Here is a 7,455-nt window from a genome sequence, read left to right on the forward strand (position 1 = left end):
AAAGAGCATCTCCCCCATCCCACAGTTTCCTAACCTCCCTCTACAGAGGCAGACGCGTTACCAGTTTAGTCTCGATAAAGAAACTGAAATCTTAAAAAGCAAAACAGATCAAGAACACAAAAGACAATTCATGATGTTTAAAGGGAAAGCTCATAAACTTACATTCAAAAGAAAAATATGGAGGGAAAAAGAGAAATATTTTGCAATTAACATAAACTAAGTAGCAGAAGATACAAAAAGTATAGGCTTGGGGAATTGGCAGACATTGAGTTAAACCCATGAAAAGATAGAATAAGGTATTTGACCTGCAGAATAGTAACTTTCTCATATCTATACTTATAAAAACAACTCATCCTAAAATAAAATCCAATTCCAAGGGCAGGCAGAGATCTCTCCCACTTTTGTCAGTGACTCAAAAAGCTGTCTCAAACTCATTCTATCCATCAAGCCAAAAGACACACCATTCTCTTGTTACGAGAGTTATAGCTAGTTATGTTTAATGAACTAGTACAATTAGAGGAAAATATCTCATATTTGTTATAAGTAACAAATTGTATCACTTAACTGTGGCAGTCAAACTACTACCTTTTGCTTCCTGGCAATGTTAACTCTACTAATTTATTCTCTAACAGAGAAATAATGACCTCCCAAAGTGGGCTGCCTACTGCAGTTACCCCATGCAGAAAAGGAGATAGCATCTAAAAATCTAAGAGTAAACGTATTAAAATACAAATTTCATCTTCATTTTGATTGCCTTTATAAACTGAGGTATCACAGAGTGACTGGTTCGCAGACAAAAATTTCCAAAGCAATGGAATAGCTGAGTCACTATTCACTGAAGGCTTAATTAAGTGTCTCATACAGTCAGCAAAAGAAAACAATATATCATAAAAGTCATCTATTTCTGTAGCCTCTGTTCAGAGTTCCAAAAATGAATCTCAATATGGTTGCTGATTCTGAAAAGGATTTTCACATACTCAAATTTACCTCTTAGAGCATTTGGGTACATTCTTTTTCTGGGGTTAAATAACATCCATGCATCAATGGAGTTACACCAGAGGTGATGATCTACCAACTTCTGAGTTTACCATAAATTGTCAGCTTTTTCTAGAATGGGCAAGTCAACTGAGCTGTAACATTCCCTTGGGCTGTATGACATTTCCTAAATTTAAAATGAAACATCAGTTGAAGAAAAATAGGTACAGTTTAACAGACAATACAACCTGATTACAAATAAAGCGGCACACATTAGCTTCAGAACAAAAAAGAGTCAAAAAAAACCATCAAATACAAGGTTTTTACTGCTGAAATGGTCTATAAAATACCCTCATGGATGAAATAATGTAGGACCTCAAAGAAGCTGCGTGCACAAAACACAAAACAAATAAGGCAAACTGAGGGTGGGGCCAAGGAGTCCAAAACACTGCTTCACAAATCAATGGGCTTCCCTGGTGGCTCAGACAGTGAAGAATCTGCCTGCAATACAGGAGACTCGGATTCAATCCTGGGTCCAGAATACCCCTGGAGAAGGAAGTGCCAACCCACTCCAGTATTCCTGCCTGGAGAATTCAATGGACAGAGAAGCCTGGTGGGGTACAGTCTATGGGGTCGCAGAGAGTTGGCCACGATGGAGTGACTAACACTTTTGCTTTCACACAAATCAATAGCCTCCACAATCTCAAAAATATCTCAACAGAAAATGGCTAAACTTTCAAATGACAGACAAATTTAAAAATCATTCATCTGACTAAAAATAATGGCAATAAATAACTGCATTAGAAAGGATCCACATACTAGTAAAAATAGTTAACATTTATTTAATTCTTACTGTGTGCCAGATTCCATAAATTTCTTTGCATTTTTTAATTTACTTAATTCTCACAACTCCCCTGTGAAGTATTGTTATGATCCCCACTTTAAAAATACCCATGCTCCACAACTACTGAGCCCATGCTCTAGAGCCAGGGAGCTGCAACTGCTGAAGCCCATGCCATAAAGCCTGTGCTCCGTAACAGAAGTCACTGCAACAAGAAGCCTGCACAGCACAAATAGAGAGTGGCCAGCCCCCACTCACCACAACTGGAGGAAGGCCCGTGCAGCCATGAAGACCCAGCACAGCCAAAAAACACAAAGAAAGAAAAATAAGAAAATTGAGAAAGAGTTTCTGGCAAATTACTTGCCAGAAGTCACCAAGTAAATAAGAAATAGGATGGAAATCCATGTAATGATATCAGCTGTAGTCCTTAACTCCCTACTTCTGACCTCCCAAGTCTTAACCATTCTACTCTACTGCCTTTTAGATGTTAGTCTATTTCCTCAATTTTACAGATGAGGAAACTGTCCCCCGAGAAAGACAGAAAATTCATTCAAGGTTCAAAACCATTTAATAACAGTACTAGTACTAGGATGCAGCTTTCCTATTCATATTATGCTTTCCTATTTCATACCAGGCTTTTCCTATTTTTCTATCATCCTATTAACCTCTTTCACATTGGACTTTCTGGTTTTTTTTTATTTTAATTAATGTGCTTTTTTTGAGTATAAAATACTTATCACCAAAGTCAGGAAAGTACAATAAAATACAAAAGAAAGTTAACATTATTCCTCTGAGCTTCCAAGGATAACCAGTGTCAACACTTTAACAAATTTATTTATTTGCATTGCATATAAAACCACTTCCCTGCCTCATATTCTCAGAAAACGTTATAGACCTGGTTTATAAATAGCTATATATTATTTGACTTTTTCATTTAAATCATTATTTTCCCAAGGCATTGAATGTTTTTTTGGGCATGACTAAACGGCTATATAACATTTCACAAATTTCATTAATATATTTAACCATAGTTCATTCTACTGACTACATATGGAAGACTTCTTACAATTAATCTCTGTGATGAAACTGTTATACATATAACTTTATGCAACATATCTGATAATATTCTTAGATTAAATCCCTAAAAATAACATTACTGAGTGAAAGGGTATAATAAAAGGTAACACATATGTGTTGCGTACTATTGCCAAGCTATTCTAAGTGCTTCACAGATATTAGCTAGTTTAAGCATTGCAACAATTCTATGAGAGAGGAAATGAATATCTAGCAAAAACAACTGACTAGCCCAAGATCATATGGCTAGAAAGTGGCAAACCCAGTTAGTCAGAATCCAGGATCCAGGCTCTTCCTCATTATGCTGGACATTCCACACTTTTTCAGCCACCTGAGGCCAAGTCTCCTGAACATTTACTACATTTACTTCAAATGTACAAAACTCATCTGTGGAATCTTTTCAGTAAGCATCTCAGGAGATTCTAAGGTTTGAAACACACTATCTAAAAAATTTTACATAGTACATCTTATAAATCCTTCTCATAAAATCACTGACAGTTATATTGGTTCATGTTTAAAATACAAATGGGAGGGCCAAGTAACAGAACACTTAAAAATGGTTAAAATAAGTCTTCCCGACCTAGGATTAGGCAATGACTTCTTAGATATGATATGAAAAGCACAAGGCATGATATAAACTTAAAATTTTTAAGTCATTAAAGTTATTTTTAAAATAAAGGATAAATTGAACTTCAGAATTTAAAACTTTTGTGCTATAAAAGATATCATAAGAACAAATATTATGTAATTCCACTTACATGAGACACCTAGAATAAGCAAATTTACAGAATCACAAAGTAGAAACAGCAGTTATCAACAGCTGGGGGAGAAGAGAGGAGTTATTGTTTAATCAATAAAGACTTTCCATTTGGGATGATGGAAAAATTCTGAAAATAGATGAAGGTGATGGCTATACAACACTGTGAATGTATTTAACTTGTACACTTAAAATGATAAAAATGGTAAATTTTATGTTATGTATATTTTATGATAATATTTAAAGGCACTCTTAAGACAATGTACAAAATGGGAGAAATATTTGCAAATCATTCATCTGATCAAGAAATTGGAGGCAGAATATACAACTCAACACTAAAAAGACAAATAATCCAATTTTTTAAACAGGGAAAGGATATGAACACATTTCTCCAAAACTATACAAATGGCCAGTAAGTACACAAAAAGATGCTCAATATTATTAGTTAGTTTTGGGGAAAACACAAATCAAAAACACAGTAAAATACTCCATATTCACTAAATAGCTACAATAAAAAAGACAATGACAAGTTTTGAACAAGAAGCAGAGACACTGAACCTTCACATACTGCTGGTGAGAGTGTACACTAGTACAGCCACTTTGGAAAACAGTTTGGCAGTTTTTCAAAATGTTAAATGTGGAGTTGTTAATACTACATGACTCAGCCATTCTTACTCCTAGAGATATAACCAACAGAACCGAAAACGTATGTCTACAGAAAAACCTGGACATGTATGTTCAGTGGCATTTTTCATGACAGCCAAAAAGCAGAAATGACCCAAATATCCATCAACTGGCAAATGGATAAATGAAATGCTATACATATCCCTGCTGCTGCTACTGCTGCTAAGTCGCTTCAGTCGTGTCCGACTCTGTGTGACCCCGTAGACGGGGGCCCACTGTCTCTGGGATTCTCCAGGCAAGAACACTGGAGTGGGTTGCCATTTCCTTCTCCAATGCATGAAAGTGAAAAGCGGAAGTGAAGTCGCTCAGTCGTGCCCGATTCTTAGCGACCCCATGGACTGCAGACTACCAGGCTCTTCCGTCCATGGGATTTTCCAAGCAAGAGTACTGGAGTGGGGTGCCATTGCCTTCTCTGGTATATATCCCTACAAAGGAATATTATTTGTCAATAAAAGGTATAAAGTACCAATAACGCTACAATAGGGACAAATCTTCAAAACTTATGCTGAATGAAAGAAGTCAGGCACAAGAAATCACATGTTATATGATTCCATTTATATGAAATTTCCAGATAGGCAAATCTCGAGAGACAGAAAGTAGGTTAGTGGTCACCAGGAGCTGGGAGAAGAGGAAACGGGGAGTGACCGCGCATGGGTACTGAGTTTCTTTCAGGTGCAGTGAAAATATCCTGGAACTAAACAGTAGCAAGGATTGCATAATTCTGTGAATATACTTAAAAACAACTGAAGTGTTTCAAAAAACTAAAAGTAAACTAAAAAATATGGTTAAGAAATTCATGATAAGTACATAAATGTTGGAATCAAGTGCTCAGAAGTGGCATTTTAAGACTGCAAGCAGTATATGAATTTTGAGAAGGAGCGGGGGAGGTGAATCTGAAGGATAAAGGTAAAGCCTTTATGGGAGTGGTAAATAATGGAAACAAAGATGGAAATGTCAAAACTGTCAAGAAATTAAAACTAGGAAAGTACAGTGTCACACACACAAAAAGTTAAATTCATACTGAGTAAAATGGAAAAATAAGTTTCAGAGTAGAGAGAAAACAAAAATAACAACCAAAATTATTCAATGAATCACGACCCTGATGACTTTAAAAAATAATCTGTTAGTAAAAAAGAAAAAAGTTAAGAAAATATATAAACGATCTACATTTATAAAATTGAAGGAGATATGGTCAGATTTCACCAAGTGGAGAGCACTAGCAAACAAGGGCAAAACTGAGTACTTTGAGACATATTAATAGCATTGCTTTTACACAGCTAATTTACACGACAAGATGAACTGAGTTATGTTGAATTCCCTGTGAACAAATCAGAAGCACTCCCTCTTGCCCTAAATAGATTGAGGTGATGATGAAAGATGGATGATGGCACACTGCATGCCAGAATGTCAGCTCCATGGGGGTGGGGACTTGTTTTCTTTAACTAGAACAGTGCTTAGCACATAGGAAGTGCTCAGCACACTGGCTAAATGAATCAATAGCACTTAGAAATCTACAGAATACTGTGTGTATATTTTAGAAATTCACATGTACATTGGGGAATTCTTCACATCTAAAAATCCTGTGAAGAGCCAGAGAAAACTGAGCTCCAAAACTACAGCGTTTCAGGGAAGAAAAGAATTCCCCTTGAAATACCACACTGACAGACAAGAAGCCTATATAACTTGCTTATATTGTTAAATGCTATAATCACAAATTTCTTTTATTTTTTTACACTATAATGAAAAATAAGAGTCCATACAAATCTAAAGAGTTAACTCTTTAAATGGTAAAAATAACTATATACACTTAGAATTCGTCAAGGTCAAATACTGGAATACACAACACAGAAGACAAAATCCCCTAAAGACAAAGATACAATTTAAGTAAAATGTAATAAATAAAACCAATATCTAAGAGATAAAAGGAGAAAAGAGAAAACCTGTTAAAACCTATTCAACCCTAACTGCACTTAGAACAATGAACACAGAAGACAAAATCCTCCAACTTGAAGCAATTTGACTTAGGATAATAGACAAGAAAAAACTAATAGTGATAAATATCTTAACAATGATAAAGAATTTCTAACAATGTTTGATTCAGCTAATTATTTATAAACTGACATGAAGAATCAAAACAAACACATCTTCTGATGGAAAAAGACACATACCATATGATTTCAGCCATGTATGGAATATAAAAACAAACAAAATAAATGAACAAACCAAACAAAAACAAAACGTGGATACAGAAAACAGAGCAGTGGTGACCAGAGGGGAAGTGAGGGAGCAAAACTGATAAAGAGGGGTCAACTGTACAGTGGCAGATGCAAGCTAAATGTCTGGTGGTGAGCACAGTGTAAGGTTTACATAAGCAGAAATGTGATGTTGTCGACACAAAATATATAATGTTGTAAACCAAATTACCTCAGTTTTTAAAAAGACCCATCTTATTTTAAAGCATTACTACATAACAGGCATTATTACTATACCTGTCACAAAACGGTAGAATCAACACCAACAAAACAGTTTTATATTAAAATATCACTAAGAAGGTTGCATTTAATCAACACAATTATTACAAAACTTTTATTCTTTAAATCAAAATACTCTATTGTTAAAATGATGACAAATATTACTTGTTAGTTCACCTCACTTTTCTTTTTAAAAAAGATGTGGAACACAATATACATGCAATTAAAGCTGTAGTTCAGGGTCAAATAATTCCCTTTAAATACACTAAAAAAACAGCCCACCAGAACATCTTGCTGTATTTCTCACATTTGAGTACTGTTTTAGATTTACTCTAAGAACTTTATTAGAATCTAAAATATCAAGTAAATTTTGAGATGAAACGGTGTTTTGCTTTCCATTAGAAAACTTATATCTTTACATGGATCAGTTTCAACTCTAAAGTTTAGTAAAGAAAATAAATTTTCAAGTATGAGAAATTTCTATTATTAACAATTTTTGAATATTTAATCTAAGCAAACTTAAGCTATGTGAAAAAACTTAAGCAATTTTGGGCACTTTCTGTTACTACAGGAGTTCAACTTGATAGGTTTTTTGAAAACTAGGCTGAAATACCGAATGAACTTATAGTCATAAATTAGAAAATTAATCATAC

The 7,455-nt window shown here is 34.7% G+C and overlaps 1 protein-coding gene across 47 annotated transcripts in view; it reads right to left on the reverse strand.

Moving 5' to 3' along the window:
* SLMAP (sarcolemma associated protein) overlaps positions 1-7,455 on the reverse strand; it is a 156,536-nt gene that overhangs the window by 117,526 nt on the left and 31,555 nt on the right. The window lies entirely within an intron of this gene.

This window comes from Ovis aries, chromosome 19 (genome assembly GCF_016772045.2).
Source record: "Ovis aries strain OAR_USU_Benz2616 breed Rambouillet chromosome 19, ARS-UI_Ramb_v3.0, whole genome shotgun sequence".
NCBI lineage: Eukaryota > Metazoa > Chordata > Mammalia > Artiodactyla > Bovidae > Ovis > Ovis aries.